The sequence below is a fragment of the Bos taurus genome, chromosome 2 (assembly GCF_002263795.3).
Source record: "Bos taurus isolate L1 Dominette 01449 registration number 42190680 breed Hereford chromosome 2, ARS-UCD2.0, whole genome shotgun sequence".
NCBI lineage: Eukaryota > Metazoa > Chordata > Mammalia > Artiodactyla > Bovidae > Bos > Bos taurus.
The window spans coordinates 88,631,017-88,648,516 of NC_037329.1; the positions used below are offsets into that span (position 1 = coordinate 88,631,017).

Here is a 17,500-nt window from a genome sequence, read left to right on the forward strand (position 1 = left end):
CACAGCAAGGTGCTCACCACCAAAAGTCTAGTTTCCTCCCACACCATCCAGATGACCGTCTTTTCCTCATCACCCTCCCCACCCCTTCCCCTCTGGAAACCACTATTCTGTTTTCCATAGGTATGTGTTTGTTTTTGTTTAGTTTGGTTTGTTCATTTATTTCTTTGTTGTTGTTTGTTTTTCATATTCCACATATGAATAAAATCATATAGTATTTGTCTTTCTCTGACTTATTTAACTTTAATACCCTCAAGTTCCATCCATGTTGTTGGATGGCAAGATTTCATCTATTTTATGGCTGAGTAATCTTCCACTGTGTATATACACCACATCTTTGTCTATTCTTCTACCAATGAGCATACAGATTGTTCCCATGTCTTAGCTACAGGATGAATGACACCATGATGAACCTAGGGCTACATCTATCTTTTTGAACTAGTGTTTTCATATTCTTCAGATAAAGACTCCGAAGTGGAATAGCTGGATCACAGGGTAGTTCTATTAATTTTTTGAGGAATCTCCATACTTTTCATATGTGACTACACCAATTTACATTCCCACCAGCAGTTTACGAGGGTTGGAGGGGGTGCCTCAATTTCCAGTTTAAGCAACAGAATCTATAGCAAGGAAGCTGAGCCACTTCCCTCAAGGAGCTTCCATAAGGAGGGCAGAATGACAGGATAATAAATATAGCTACTATTTATTGAGCAGTGTTCATTGGCTATGTGTCAGGCACCGCACAAAATGGTTTATACACTTCTCAGCTCATCACAGGTTTGAGGCAGATATTATTTTAAATAAGAAAATTGAGGACCAAAGCACTTCTTTTGCCCAAGACCATACAGCTGGCAAGTGGCAAGCCAAGAGCCAAGCCGAGGGAGGTCACCTGGGTGAGTCCCTGTGTGTAGTCAGCTCTTTGGCACTACTTGGTACAACCTTGAACCAGGAGAACCGGAGCTTGAAAGTTATCATCAGCTGAGGCTTCAGTATTCAGGAAAATGATGCTAGCCAGGCATCCTCTTAGTATTCTGTGTTCACAGCCCAATAACTGAGTACAGCAGGCCCTCCGAGTTGTTCAAGGGCAGAATGTTTTCCCCTCTTCCCTTCCCTGAATGATCTGAATAGTTACCTCACTGAATCTTGACCACCGGCTGAATCTTCACTTCCTGTGGACCAATCCAACATGGGCTAAGTGTTCCTGAGACATTAGGGTGAAGAATCCTTGAACTAGACTCTCTCGTATTCCCTGTCACCTACCAGAGAATTCTTCTTTTTTTTTTTTTCCGTTTAAGTCATGGCATTAACATTCACTCCCAACAGTGAATGTTAATGCCTCTATAACATTCTTCGTATGCTTAAAACCAGTATAAGTGTTGTCTATAATAATGATAGGAAGACTGGAATAATAAACTCTTTCTCCTTCTTTAGAAAAAGTAGTAAAGAGGGAGAAAAGAGATTTCTGCTTTAATCAGATGGGTTCTGGGTACTTTGATAGAGTGCTTAGCAGGATGAAAGTTACGAAAGTGGAACATGACAGTTTTGGGTAAGAAGGTACACGAGGCAAGGTCTCTGCAGCTGGCAATGCAGAGGAATCATCTCAGGCACCCAGGCGTTGCTCACATCAGCTGCTGAATAATTGCCCTTAAAAAATAACAACTGAATGCCTTTACAAAGAAGATTGTGGAATCTGTTCTGGCTCTTTTTAAATAAAGGATGTTCGCTTATCTCCAGAATTGTTTCACTGGCTTTTCTGGAAGTGGGCCTATGATTTAGTGACCTCGTAAATTCCTCGGCAGCCCCTGGCTTCCGTAATTCTGTTTCCTCCGTGGCGGGTGAAAAGCAACTCGAGCAAACCTCTTTGCCTTCTTTCTACTTTTCTACACTGTCATCCTTCTCAGCTTTAGAGTGTATTGGTTCCCATGGAAACAGCAATGTCCTTGCTGTGGACAGAACTTAATCACAGCCGAAAGGGTGAAATAAAATACGTTTTTATCTTGGATTGAAATTTGTATCATGATTCATGAAATGGAAGAAAGAAAGGAAAAGAAGAAAAGCAGGAGGATAAGAAGGATAGAGGAGTGGGGAGGAAGGAGGGAAGGGCCGGGAATTGAAAGTGATTCCCCTTGCGTCTGCCTGAAGAAAACTGTTGAAGGGGAGGCTGGTGGCTGAAAAGCACTATGTCCCCCACTGCACGCCAAAAGGGGTCTGTCCCAGTTCTCCCAGAGGCTCCGTGGAATCAGCTGTGATTAGCCCTGCAGGCTACTGGCCTGATATGAATTGAGAGGCACCTGCCCCAGGGTATCTTCCCTCATCCCAGGTCACCATGAGAAGGCAAGTTGCTTAGGACACAGTTCCCACTAAATGAGGTAACAGCTGAAGCCATGGTCGAGTCATAATTTTTAGAGGGTATTTTACTAGCTCTTTCAAGTCCTAGCAATTTGCTCACAGTCAGGTGCTCTGGCACTTCGTAAACCTTTTAATAAAGTTACAAATCTCCAGAGAGACTCCCATCTCCTTTTCCAAGTCCCCCACCAGGCCCCTGACCTTATCAGCCACTTCCCGCCATCCTAGCACCTACCCTACATCTGCATAGAAGCGGATGCAGGTTTGTGGAGTTTGAGGCTTATGGGACTTTGCATCTTCTTGAAGAAAAATGATGCAAATTATAAATATGAAGCCAGGTACAAGGTCTTGAAAGAGGTCCATGCAAATGAAGGGCTTAAACTTTACTAGCTTCCTGGGAATTCACTTCGGCATTATCTAATTTAATCTCAAAACAGCACCATGGGGTATAAAATTACCTCTATTAACAAATGAGAAAACAGTCTGTATAAGAGTCATCAAAATTTACTACAAATTTATGAAAAGTTCTAAACCCATGGATTCAACTGTGACTTTTGGGGATTGATAAACAGGACTGGGTATCAGGGAATGTCTCTATGACTGAATTCTTGTTTGTTTGGTTGGATATTTTTTTGCAGAAGTATCGGTCGTAACACGCAGAATCCATCCCATTTTTCCAAAATGTGACTTTCATTTCCCCTCCAAATTCAAGCCAGCTGACGGAATTGGATTTCAGCTGTGGTTGAAGTGCTGGAGATGATATCATGTAACCCACTTGCAAATAATTGCTTGGCTTCCTGCAATGCATTGTGTCTACTTGCCACAGAGCAGAGATGGAAACTCAGACTATCAATTGGATGGCTGGTTAATATACACAAGCAATGTGCGTCTGGTATTCCAGGACTGGAAATCTGGACCAGCCTGCAAAGCAACTGGGCAGGGCAGTTTCTGGAGTCTTCCTTGTTGCATTCAGTTGTATGGATCCTCTCACATTAACAATGGAAACAGCCTTCCTATCATATCAGCAATATTAACCAGTCTTCCATTTAAGTCTAACCAGTAAATTTAAAATAGATATGTGCACAAGGATCGTTACATGCAAAGTTCCTGTCTAGCTTCCCTGGCTGTGTCTTCAAAATGGCCAAAAAGTTAATACTCTTTCATCTCATCCTCCCCAGAAAACCATAGTGAGCACATTGGAGAAGGGCTACTTGACAATGGGTCTTCCAGCAGGCCAGCTACTATCCAACATGAGAACCAGCAGGATCCATCCTGGACAAAGTCACAGAGTGCATGGTGGGAAGAGGAGGTGCGTATCCCAAGGAGGGAGGAGGGCTGTGAGGGATAGCAGGGACCCCCACCCAGAATCCAGATTCACAAATGTAGGATGTGTTTGCATCTGAGGCACAAAATCTCCAACCCAAATTTTCCCTAAGGACTTTTGTAGACAAAGCACTTTTTCTCAAGTCCCATAATAATAGCATAAGTTTGTTAAGAGATTGCTAAGTATTTTTATATCTATGATCAAATTTAATCTGTCATCTAATTTACCCTTACAACCCCATGAGGAAGGAACAATGGTAAGCAACCCTTTTTACAGATGAAAGAATTGAGGTTCCATGAGAGTAAGTAATTCTCAACGTCACCAAGCTAGTCAGTGGTGGAGTCAAGGTCCAAATCTAGTTTCATTTGACTCCAGAATCGTACTCCAAATCTTGATGACGTTTGTGGGGAGCTTACCATGTGCGAATATCCATACTAGCAATTTACGGAGTCTCTTATTTACTCTCCACACTGACCTCTAAGGTATTTTATTCCTTTCTTCAATGACTCTATAGTTTAAGCTGGGGAAGAGAGTGAGGTAAATGAGAGTAAAATATTATTTCTGAAAAGGGAAAGGGAAGTCGTTCAATCATGTCTGACTCTCTGCAACCCCACAGGCTGTAGCCAACCAGGCTCCTCTGTCCATGGAATTTTCCAGGCAAGAGTACTGGAATGGGTTGCCATTTCCTTCTCCAGTTATTTCTGATACAAATCAGAGTAACATAAGTGCAAAAGAAAGATGAAGAGTTCACCAAGTGAATCACTCTTGGATGGACTTTATAAGGATAGTTTGGATTGTCAACCCATTGAATTGGAGAAACAAGAAATACTTCATGGGAGGACATGTGGGAACAAAGGCAGGGGCACATTTGAGAAATAATGTGTCTAATTCTTGTGGCTTGACAGAAGCATAGGATGTGGATAAGGGATATTTGGCTGAGGAGTTGGATTAGCATTTACCATCAATTGGAAAAATTCTCAATTAATCTGGTAGACCATGGGAGAAAGATGGTCAGGTCCAAGCTAAACTTTTAAAAGAGAAAATGTCAGAGCATTTGTAGACCAGACCAGTACAATAGTTTGAACAAGAGGTAGCAAAGGTCTGAATTTGGGTGGGAACAGGGAGGTTGAAGGGGAGGATCATTCAAGAAACACGTCTGAAATGCTGGATCTCGTGTTCCCACCTGCGGGGACAAGACTTACACCAGAACTCTATTCACTCTGCCCAGGGGCTTTAATTAGACCAGGATCCCCACAAGGAGTCAGAGGGTGTCTCTGGGGAGGAATGTTTCTTTGGAAGATGTTGAGTCCCTGGAGAGGCTGCAGCCCTCCCCACGACGGGGGTGGGGGGGGTGGGGGGGTACATTTGCAGTATTGACTGTTCACAGTTTTCCCCACATCTGTGAGCTCAGGCTCTCAAGGGGCAAGGGAGAGAATGAGAGCAAAGAGCTTAAGAAACGGTTTGTGGGTCTGGCAGGAACATTGGCTGTCATTGGACACAAAATCTATATTTTGTAAGCATAATTGTTTTACAGCTTTCTCTGCTTTCTTTGTTGTTTTCCCTTTCATTCTCCCTTTGTGTTTTCTGTAGTGGTGCTATTTCAAATGAAGTTCCTTCTGAAAATTACTGCCTGTCTCAGCTGTGCTGAAATGAATGAGAAAAAGGCTTCTTTTCCACTTGAATCTGAATGTTAAAGGTGCAGAAGCAGAGAGGCTGGGGTTGGGGGTGGGGAGATGATGGGAAACCTAGGGAGCATTTAGGGATGGAGTAGAATGGGCTTGAGCAGATGTTCCTCTGGCCGAGTCTCCTTCCAGTCTCTTCTCCTGGTGTGTTTGGATTTTGCTTGATTCCCAGAGAGGGTCCCCTTACTTCTGGATACACCACTGTCCTTTGCTGGTTCCTTTGCAGAAGGACCAAGATTGAAGTGACCCTGAAGGACAAGAACAGTATGATTCCTGTGTCTTCCAGCGTGGCCCAGTCCATCATCCATGGAGCTGGAGTGATCAGTCTAAAAAGCAAACAATATCCATCATCCCAGTATCAAATCTCTCCATGCTAACCAACTTGATCTGATTCCCATTTACCTTCTGGGCTCATTTGTCCTATGTTTTAATCTTCTAGCAATGCTGAACTACTTATATTTTATCTTTCTTCCTCTTGGACTCCTTAATCTTAAAAGATGAGAACAGGTTTGTCATTGTAGAGGGTAGGGGGACTCCAGTCTAGAAATGCCACAATGTGCCTGTGTGTACATGTGTGTGTACATGTGTGCATGTGTACATGTGTACATGTGTACCTGTGTTTTGGAGGTCCAGGAGGAGGGACTCTCCCTCTGAGTCTGCCCCGTGTCTATCCACACATACTGTACTCTTTTTCCTCTTAATAAACACTTGACTTACTTCACTACTTACTGTCTTTGTGGAAATTCTTTTCTGCCAGGGCCCTTGTCATTGACCACTGGTCTAGCGGCTAGGGTTTGGTGCTTTTGCCACCATGACCCAGCCTCAGTCTCTGGCTGGGAACCCAAGCCCCACTCCAAGCGATTGAAGGCTGAGGGCACCCAAGATCAGCCTCTCCTGAATTAATTCTAGCTGGCTCAAAAGCCCAAATTCTGGGCTCCCATAATATCTGTAACACATCACTGCCTTCACACTTACCATCTTGTATCATAATAATTTGTGTATAAGTCTGTTTCTGGAACCAGGCTGTGGACCATGGGCTCCTTGAATACAAAACTGAGTCTCCTTCATGTTGGTGTCACTGTGTTCTGTCACCTGGAGATTCTCACTGAATGTTGGAGGAGTGAACTCTGAAAGCTGTCTCATGTGATGCCATGACTTTAATGGCATAGTCCCAACTTTAATGTAGAGACATGTTAAATGTCTGCAAAAGGAGAAAGAGCGTTCACATTGAGAGATTTCACACTCACTCTTAAATAAAGATGAAAAGCACATTGATTGGTTAAGTGCAAGCTTCATTCAGAATCTCCAGGTTTGGAGCCCTGAGCCCGCTGGTATTTTATGTTTATTTACACACGGCAAAAATCTAGCTTCCTGTGTTGAGAGAAAATGTTTCTCTCAACAAGCTTTATTAAAATGTTCAAACAGTCTCACAGACATCAAATCACTTTCACAACACAACTCTTTAGTGTAAACAATCAGAAATGCAAGGATTAAATCCCCCTTCAAGAGTATGCAGGCTTAAAAAGAAAGAGCAGTCATGCTTGGCAAAGTAAGCTCTAAGCTTTATTGAACCTCTTTCTTAGAGGGAAGCTCAGAACTGTCAGTCAACCAGAGACACATCTAGGGCCCACCTTGCTGAGCGTAAGGAACCAGAGAAAGGGATGAGCTGAGACAAATTTTGAAGCCAGATATTTTCGTCTCCTTTGCAATAAGAGAAAAAAGCAGTAGTTAATCCATTAGCACACCAGCTGGGTGGGAGACCCATTCCTATTTTTAAAATAGGCCTTCAAGGCCAGACCCCCTGGTTACCAGTATGTAATTCCCATTGGCATGGGAAAGGGTAAGTAGTCATTTTGCTCGCTGTTGTTTTACTCTCAAATAAACGATAGTCTGAGAGTCTGAAATCAGGCATAGCGGGAAGAAAACAACTACACATGCCTTCTCAGAAACGCAACAGCACACACACAACAAGGGCGCCAGTTGTTACCATTGTGTTGTTGTCCCTTCTTTTTCTAACGTGAACCATCTGGAACCAAACTATGGGGAAATCAGAAGACGGCTTTCTTGCGATTCTCCCCTTCTGAGGGTCTAGACTGCTTTTGCTTATGTGCACAATAGACTCACCAACAAAGAAATTTTTGAAAGCACAGCACATATGCTCATATGTACATTCTGAAAACCACATGGGATTTTTCTCCATTTTAGCTTACACTCAGAAGCTGAAGCTGTCATTAAGTAAAGGGAAAAGGCTGCTTTCAAGCATGAATCATTTTTCACAGACTTCATTAAAATAAAATAAACTTCTTTGCTAGTTACTGAAAGGCAGTGGGGGAGGGTGGGGAAGGAAATTCTAACTCTTCCTTCTGTGCTGAAGATAAGGAAAGAAACTTCCATTCTGGCCGTTTGAAAGAGGTGGAAGACAACACATCCGTTCTAAAGATAAATAAAATGAAGCACGAGGATGTCACTGGAGACAGACCAGCCCAGAGACTCAAAATGAGTCAACAGCAGAAGCTTGAAGAAAATTTAGGTTTTCTGATTCCAAGGCCAGTGTTTTCTCCCCTAGGTTTAGGGATGCTTCCAGAAAATGTTACCAAAATTGTAGGTGCACTAATTAAACTTAGACATTTTAAGGGAGGTTCTCTTTCCAGATATCCTTCACAATATCAGTCTCTCATTATAACTTGTCTTTTTCTCCAAAGTATGACATTATATTGAAATAGTCTGTGCATCCTTTCTAAAATTTTGAAGTATTTTTGACCCATCAAAAAATAATGTATGAACACCATCCAGCTTAAGAAATAAGATATTCAAAGTGAGATTGAAGCCCCTCGGATGCCTCTATCCTCCCACACTACTGACCACCCTCTAGAATTTAGTGTTTATGATTTGCATGTTTTAAAACAGATATGGACACTCTGACAGGCACAATTTTTAATACTTTGCAAATATTGACTCATTAATCCAAGCAACCTTCCAATGAGTTGGATACGATAGCTACTCTCATCTAACAAATGACAATACTGTGACACAGAGAAGTTAAGTAATTCACCCAGAGTCACAAAGCAACCAACTTACATAGGTAGGATAGGACACAAATTGAGGATCCTGGATCTCAAGCTTGTGCTACCAGATACTAAGCTCTGCTTCCTCTTGCTATCTCTCTCTCTCTATCTATACCAACCTATCTCACCCTAAATAGCACATGCTATTTCAGCTCATCAAAATGCCATTCATGCTCAGTCACTTCAGTTGTGTCTGATTCTTTGTGACCCTATGGACTGTAAACCACCAGGCTCCTCTCTTCATGGGGTTATCTAGGCTAGAATACTGGCATGAGTTGCCATGCCTTCCTCCAGGAGATCTTCCCAGCCCAGGGATTGAACCGTGTCTCCTGCATCTCCTGTGCTGCAGGCGGATTCTTTACCACTGAGCCACTGGGGAACCCCATAATGCCATTATCCAGTATGCATTCTTTTCATTATACAGTATGCATAAATAAGTAAAAAGTTGCTTCTCAATATTATGTTTATAGGATTCATTCACATTGCTGCAGGTAGTTTTAGCTCATTCATTTCCATTGCTGGTTATTTGATCATGATGTAAACAGACAGAATTATTTATTTTAATATCAATGAACACTCAGGGGTTTCCAGAATGTTTTTCTATTGTAAACATTGTTACTATAAACATAGAAGAAGGCAATGGCAAACCACTTCAGTATTCTTGCCTTGAGAACCCCATAAACAGTATGAAAAGGCAAAAACATATGACACTGAAAGATGAACTCCCCAGGTTGGTGGGTGTCCAATGTTCTACTGAAGAAGAGGGGAGAAATAACACCAGAAAGAATGAAGAGACAGAGCAAAACCTAAAACAACGACCAGTTGTGGATGTGACTGGTGATGGAAGTAAAGTCGGATGCTATAAAGAACAATGTTGCATAGGAACCTGGATGTTAGGCCCATGAATCAAGGTTAATTGGAACTGGTCAAACAAGAAATGGCGAGTGAACATTCACATTTTAGGAATCAGTGAACTAAAATGGACTGGAATGGGTGAATTTAACTCAGATGGCCATTATAGCTACTAATGTGGGCAAGAATCCCTTAAAAGAAATGGAGTAGCTCTCATAGTCAACAAAAGAGTTCAAAATGCAGTACTTGGATGCAATCTCAAAAACGACAGAATGATCTCTGTTCGTCTCCAAGGCAAACCATTCAATATCACAGTAATCCAAGTCTATGCCCCAACCAGTAACGCTGAAGGAGATGAAGTTGAACAGTTCTATGAAGACCTACAAAACCTTCTAGAATTGACACCCAAAAAAGATGTCCTTTTCTTTATAGGGGACTGGTATGCAAAAGTAGGAAATCAAGAAACACCTGGAATAACAGGCAAATTGGGCCTTAGAGTACAAAATGCAGTAGGTCAAAGACTAACAGAGTTTTGCCAAGAGAACACACTGGTCATAGCAAACACCCTCTTCCAACAACATAAGAAAAGACTCTACACATGGACATCACCAGATGGTCAATACTGAAATCAGATTGATTATATTCCTTGCAACCAAAGATGAAGAAGCTCTATACAGTCAGCAAAAACAAGACCCAGAGCTGACTATGGTTCAGATCACGAATTCCTTATTGCCAAATTCAGACTTAAATAGAAGAAAGTAGGGAAAACCACTAAACCATTAAGGTATGACCTGAATCAAATCCCTTACAATCATACAGTAGAAATGACAAATAGATTCAAAGGATTAGATCTGGTAGACAGAGTGCCTAAAGAACTATGGATGGAGGTTCATGACATTGTACAGGAGGTAATGATCAAGACCATCCCCAAGAAAAAGAAATGCAAAAAGGCAAAATCTTTGTCTGAGGAGGCCTTACAAATAGCTGAGAAAAGAAGAGAAGCAAAAGGCAAAGGAGAAAAAGAAAGATATACCTATTTGAATGCAGAGTTCCAAAGAACAGCAAGGAGAGATAAGAAAACCTTCCTCAGTGATCACTACAAAAAAATAGAGGAAAACAATAGAATGGGAAAGACTAGAGATTTCTTCAAGAAAATTAGAGATACCAAGGGAATATTTCATGCAAAAATGTGCTTGATAAAGAACAGAAATGGTATGGACCTAACAGAAGCAGAAGATATTAAGAAGAGGTGGCAAGAATACACAGGCTATACAAAAAGATCTTCATGACCCAGATAACCATCATGGTGTGATCACTCACCTAGAGCCAAACATCCTGGAATGGGAAGTCAAATGGGCCTTAGGAAGCACCATTATGAACAAAGCTAATGACAGAATTCCAGTTGAGTTATTTCAAATCCTAAAAGATGGTGCTGTGAAAGTGAACTGCACTCAATAGGCCAGCAAGTTGGGAAAACTCGACAGTGGCCACAGGACTGGAAAAGGTCAGTTTTCATTCCAATCCCAAAGAAAGGCAATGCCAAAGAATGTTCAAACTACTGCACAATTGCACTCATCTCACACGTTAACAAAGTAATGCTCAAAATTCTCCAAGTCAGGCTTCAACAGTATGTGAACCGTGAACTTCCAGATGTTCAAGCTGGATTTAGAAAAGGCAGAGGAACCAGAAATCAAATTGCCAACATCTGTTGGATCATCAGAAAAGCACGAGAGTTCCAGAAATACATCTACTTCTGCTTTATTGACTATGCCAAAGCCTTTGACAATAAGGAGTTCATGGTCTGAGCCACAGACGGCTCCTGGTCTTGTTTTTGCTGACTGTATAGAGCTTCTCCATCTTTGGCTGCAAAGAATATAATCAATCTGATTTCAGTGTTGACCATCTGATGATGTCCATATATAGAGTCTTCTCTTGTGTTGTTGGAAGAGGGTGTTTGCTATGACTAGTGCATTTTCTTGGCAAAACTCTATTAGTCTTTGCCCTGCTTCATTCCGTATTCCAAGGCCAAATTTGCCTGTTACTCCAGGTGTTTCTTGACTTCTTACTTTTGCATTCCAGTCCCCTATAATGAAAAGGACATCTTTTTTGGGTGTTAGTTCTAAAAGGTCTTGTAGGTCTTCATAGAACCGTTCAACTTCAGCTTCTTCAGCGTTACTGGTTGGGGCATAGACTTGGATTACTGTGATATTGAATGGTTTGCCTTGGAAATGAACAGAGATCATTCTGTTGTTTTTGAGATTGCATCCAAGTACTGCATTTCAAACTCTTTTGTTGACCATGATGGCCACTCCATTTCTTCTGAGGGATTCCTGCCCACAGTAGTAGATATAATGGTCATCTGAGTTAAATTCACCCATTCCAGTCCATTTTAGTTTGCTAATTCCTAGAATGTCAACATTCACTCTTGTCATCTCTTGTTTGACCACTTCCAATTTGCCTTGATTCATGGACCTGACATTCCAGGTTCCTATGCAATATTGCTCTTTACAGCATTGGACCTTGCTTCTGTCACCAGTCACATCCACAGCTGGGTATTGTTTTTGCTTTGGCTCCATCTCTTCATTCTTTCTGGAGTTATTTCTCCACTGATCTCCAGTAGCATATTGGGCACCTACTGACCTGGGGAGTACTGTTCATGGGGTTCTCAAGGCAAGAATACTGAAGTGGTTTGCCATTCCCTTCTCCAGTGGACCACATTCTGTCAAATCTCTCCACCATGACCCACCCATCTTGGGTTGCCCCACGGGCATGGCTTAGTTTCATTGAGTTAGACAAGGCTGTGGTCCTAGTGTGATTAGATTGACTAGTTTTCTGTGAGTATGGTTTCAGTGTGTTTGCCCTCTGATGCCCTCTTGCAACACCTACCGTCTTACTTGGGTTTCTCTTACCTTGGGCGTGGGGTATCTCTTCATGGCTGCTCCAGCAAAGCACAGCCATTGCTCCTTACCATATGAAAAGAAATGCCACCTTTATGGCAGAAAGTGAAGAGGAACTCAAAAGCCTCTTGATGAAAGTGAAAGTGGAGAGTGAAAAAGTTGGCTTAAAGCTCAACATTCAGAAAATGAAGATCATGGCATCCGGTCCCACCACTTCATGGGACATAGATGGGGAAACAGTGGAAACAGTGTCAGACTTTATTTTTCTGGGCTCCAAAATCACTACAGATGGTGACTGCAGCCATGAAATTAAAAGATGCTTACTCCTTGGATGGAAAGTTATGACCAACCTAGATAGCATATTCAAAAGCAGAGACATTACTTTACCAACAAAGGTTCGTCTAGTCAAAGCTATGGTTTTTCCTGTGGTCACGTATGGATGTGAGAGTTGGACTGTGAAGAAGGCTGAGGGCCGAAGAATTGATGCTTTTGAACTGTGGTGTTGGAGAAGACTCTTGAGAGTCCCTTGGACTGCAAGGAGATCCAGCCAGTCCATTCTGAAGGAGATCAGCCCTGGGATTTCTTTGGAAGGAATGATGCTAAAGCTGAAACTCCAGTACTTTGGCCACCTCATGTGAAGAGTTGACTCATTGGAAAAGACTCTGATGCTAAGAGAGATTGGGGGCAGGAGGAGAAGGGGACGACAGAGGATGAGATGGCTGGATGGCATCACTGACTCGATGGACCTGAGTCTGAGTGAACTCCTGGAGTTGGTGATGGACAGGGAGGCCTGGTGTGCTGCAATTCATGGGGTTGCAAAGGGTCGGACATACTGAGCGACTGATCTGATCTGAAAGCCTTTGACTGTGTGAATCACAACAAACTGTGGAAAATTCTTCAAGAAATTGGCATACCAGACCACCTGACCTGCTTCCTGAGAAATCTGTATGCAGATGAAGAGGCAACAGTTAGAATTGGACATGAAACAACAGACTGGTTCCAAATAGAGAAAGGAGTACATCAAGGCTGTATATTGTCACCCTGCTTATTTAACTTATATGCAGAGTACATTGTGCAAAATGCCAGGCTGGATGAAGGACAAGCTGGAATCAAGACTGGCAAAACCAATACAATATTGTAAAGTTAAAAAAAAAAAAAAAAAGATTGCTGGGAGAAATATCAGTAATGTCAGATATGCAGATGACACCACCCTTATGGCAGAAAGCGAAGAAGAACTAAAGAGCCTCTTGATGAAAGTGAAAGAGGAGAGTGAACGAGTTGGCTTAAAACTCAGCATTCAGAAAACTAAGATCGTGGCATCTGGTCCCATCACTTCATGGCAAATAGATGGGGAAACAATGGGATACTTTATTTTCTTGGGCTCTGAAGTCACTGCAGATGGTGACTGAAGCCATGAAATTAAAAGATGCTTATTCCTTGCGAGAAAAGCTATGACCAACCTAGACAGCATATTTAAAAGCAGAGACATCACTTTGCTGACAAAGATCAGTCTAGTCAAAGTTATGATTTTTCTAGTAGTCATGTATGGATGTCAGAGTTGGACTATAAAGAAAGCTGAATGCTAAAGAATTGATGCTTTTGAACTGTGGTGTTGGAGAAGACTCTTGAGAGTCCCTTGGACTGCAAGGAGATCAAACCAATCAATCCTCAAGGAAATCAGTCCTGAGTATCCATTGGAAGGACTGATGCTGAAGATGAAACTCCAAATCTTTGGTCACCTGATATGAAGAACTGACTCATTGGAAAAGACCCTGATGCTGGGAGGGATTGAGGGCATGATGAGAAGGGGACGACAGAGGATGAGATGGTTGGATGTCATCACCAACTTGATGGACATGAGTTTGTGCAAGCTTCAGGAGTTGGTGATGGACAGGGAAGCCTGGCATGCTGCAATTCATGGGGTCTCAAAGAGTCAGACATGACCGAGCAACTGAACTGAATTGACTGAATTGATTATAAGCATTCCTGTGCAAGGTTGCTGGGCACACATGCACTGTTTTTCTCAAGAGTATGTGCATAAGAGTAGAACTGCTGGATGAAAGGGTATACTTAACTTCAGGGATCCTCCTATATATTGCCAGATTATCCTCCAAAGTGTTGTACTAACTCACACTCCTCCAGTAGATGAAGTTCCATTTTTGACATTATTTCTAAAACCAGGTATTGATTTAAAACTAGGTGCTTGGATATTAGGTATTTTAGACTTTTGAACTTCTATGATTTTAATCTGCATTTCCTTGATTACCAGTTGGGTAGAAAAGTCTTTTCAGTAGGATCTTCTGAGCACAGCTGGTTAATATTGTTTACTACTTTTCTCTTTAGTTGTCTTTTTAAAAAATTTATAGGTTTTTTTGTGTATTCTGCTTAATAACTTGTGTCCATTGTGTTTATTAGAAATATTTTCCATGTTTCTTTTAATAGATGTAATGGACATGGATGCTAAAGAGACTATTCAAAAAAGATAGAAAATGACCTAGAAGTAGAATTTCTAGGTCATTCCCTGGTGGCTCAGACAGTAAGGAATCCCCCTGCAAAGTGGGAGACCTGGATTCGATCCTTGGGTTGGGAAGATCCCCAGGAGGAGGACATGGCAACGCACTCCAGTATTCTTGTCCATGGAGAATCCCATGGACAGAGGAGCCTGGTGGGCTACAGCCAATGGGGTCGCAAGAGCCAAACATGACTGAGAGACCAAGCTCAGCACAGCATAGCAGATTTATGTTTAACTTAGTAAGAAACTTCCAGACAAATTTCTAAATTGGTTATAATATTTTAAAGTCCTGTCAGAAAGGTATAAGAATACTAGTTGTCCTGAATTCTTATCAACATTTGGTGTCATCAGTCTTATTTATGTCAGACTTTCTAGTACATGTGCAGTGATATCATTGTACTTTTCAGTTGATTTTCCCTAATTTATGATGTTGTTGTTGCTGCTGCTGCTAAGTCGCTTCAGTCATGTCTGACCCTGTGTGACCCCATAGACGGCAGCCCACCAGGCTCCCCCATGCCTGGGATTCTCCAGGCAAGAACACTGGAGTGGGTTGCCATTTCCTTCTCCAGTGCACAAAAGTGAAAGTGAAGTTGCTCAGTTTTGTCCGACTTTTAGCAACCCCATGGACTGCAGCCTACCAGGCTCCTCCGTCCATGGGATTTTCCAGGCAAGAGTGCTGGAGTGGGGTGCCATTGCCTTCTCCCTTATGATGTTGAGCATTTTTTATTTGTAATATATATACATACATATATATATATAGAGAGAGAGAGTATATTTCATCCCAGTATGTAGCTTGCCTATTCATTTTTAAATAATGTCTTTGGAAATGTAGAATGCTTTAGTTACTCTATTTCATCCTTTTTTGGGGCAAGGGGTCAGTAATTTCTAGAAGTTCTAAGAAATCTTTCCTTATTTGTAAGGTGTATAAATTCTCCCGTGTATTCTAGAAGCTTCAAATTTTTAACTTTAATGTTCAAGTTAAATGACTCATTTCAAATTAATTTTTGTCTTTGAATTATAAGTCAAAATTGTTTTTTTTTTTATATACCCAGTTATTCCTGCATTGCTTGTTGAGAAGCTACTGCTTTCCTAAAGATGTTAAGGTGCTTTGGCACCTTGGTCAAAAGTCAAGTTATATAAGCATTAGTCTACTTCTGATCTCTCTATTGATTCCATCAGTCTATTAGGCTACTTTTTCAACAATATCACACAATCTTAATTACTTCAACTTCATATCAAGTTTTCTTTTCATTGAGCTTCTCCATTATTTTTTAGTCTCTCTTTCATTTATTTCTACTCTGATCTTTATGATTTCTTTCCTTTCACTAACTTGCTTGTTCTTCTTCTGGTTCCTGTAGGTGCAATGTTAGATTGTTTATTTTGTTTTGTGAGGTAGGTTTGGATCATTAGAAACTTCCCTCTCAGAACTGCTTTTGCTACACCCCATAGATTTTAGATCACTGTGTTTTTGCTTTCATTTGTCTCCAGATATTTTTAATTTCTTCTTTGAAGTAACCCATTGGTTGTTTAGTAATATATTGTTCACCTTCCATGTGTTTATTTTTGCAATTTTTTTCTTTTTGTTATTGTTCAGTTGCTAAGTCCTGTGCAACTCTTTGTGACCCCATGAATAGGCTTCCCTGTCATTCACTATGTCCGAGAGTTTGCTCAAACTCATGTCCGTTGAATCAGTGATGCCATGCAACCATCTCATCCTCTGTCACCCCCGTCTCCTCCTGCCTTCAATCTTTCCCAGCATCAGGGTCTTTTACAATGAGTCATCTCTTTGGGGTTCAATTCATGGGTCGGCAAGATCCCCTGGAGAAGGGAATGATTACCCACTCCAGTATTCTTGCCTGGAGAATTCCATGGACAAAGGAGCCTGGCAGGCTAAAGTCTATGAGGTCTCAAAGGGGCAGACACAACCGAATGACTAACACTTTCACTTTCACCTACCATTGTAAAATAATATATTTTATAAAAAGAAATAAAAGTGCAACATTTGTATTTGGATAACAGAATTGCAGAAGAATATTAGGTCTATCTGTATTGTTTTTTACTATAGGCATACTTTGCTTTATAATGAAACAATAATTTTCAAGAGCTTCTGTTTAAGTAGGAGAACTGAAGGCTAATGGGAAATCTCACGTTGATGATTATCATTAGAATGGTAAAAAAGAGTCCAGTTAAAGAATTAAAATAAATTAGGTAGAAGAATGAGAACTGGTATTTTGAGAGAAAAGGATATTTTTGCTGCCCTCTCTTATCTCTTCTAGGATGGGAAGAAAAAAGAGGGCTTAGAGAGACAAGATGAGCATGTACCAAATATGAAGCATTTAATAGGGGAAAAAGAAGGTATCTACATTGTCAGTTTGTTAAAATTTGCATCTTAAGGAGAGAGTTACCCCAAATATCTTTCAGGTGTAAAAAAAGATGCAACTAGTTTTCAACCTTTGAAAATTTTAACGATTGTATCACTTGCGCTTATCTGTATTATTTTTAATATCCTTAAATTCCTTTCCTACATGAGCATCTACCTTTGCACACAAGATCAAACGGAAGACCACTATTATACCGATACTGGGCAGCTAAAATTGCTGCCCAGCATTGATACATTCATTGCATTTGCCCTAATTGTCTTCTTAGCAGTGATTGAGGTATTGCTGTAATAGCTTATCACATTTGCATTTATTATTTTCTAAAAATGTAGGCATGAAAATGTTGATACTAATGATAAGAGCAGGACTGTATTCTACCTAACAGAAGTGAGATAAAGATAGATATTTTAAATTAAAATCTGTAATCTCATTTGGAAATTTATTTGA

The 17,500-nt window shown here is 41.1% G+C and overlaps 1 long non-coding RNA gene across 1 annotated transcript in view; it reads left to right on the forward strand.

Moving 5' to 3' along the window:
* The window catches only part of LOC132343175 (uncharacterized), a 75,179-nt gene extending 69,106 nt beyond the window's left edge, over nucleotides 1-6,073 (forward strand). Inside the window, exon 2 of the long non-coding RNA XR_009491878.1 lies at nucleotides 3,522-6,073. This is a non-coding gene — a long non-coding RNA (uncharacterized lncRNA). The remainder of the gene's footprint in view (nucleotides 1-3,521) is intronic.
* Nucleotides 6,074-17,500: the final 11,427 nt, after the last annotated feature.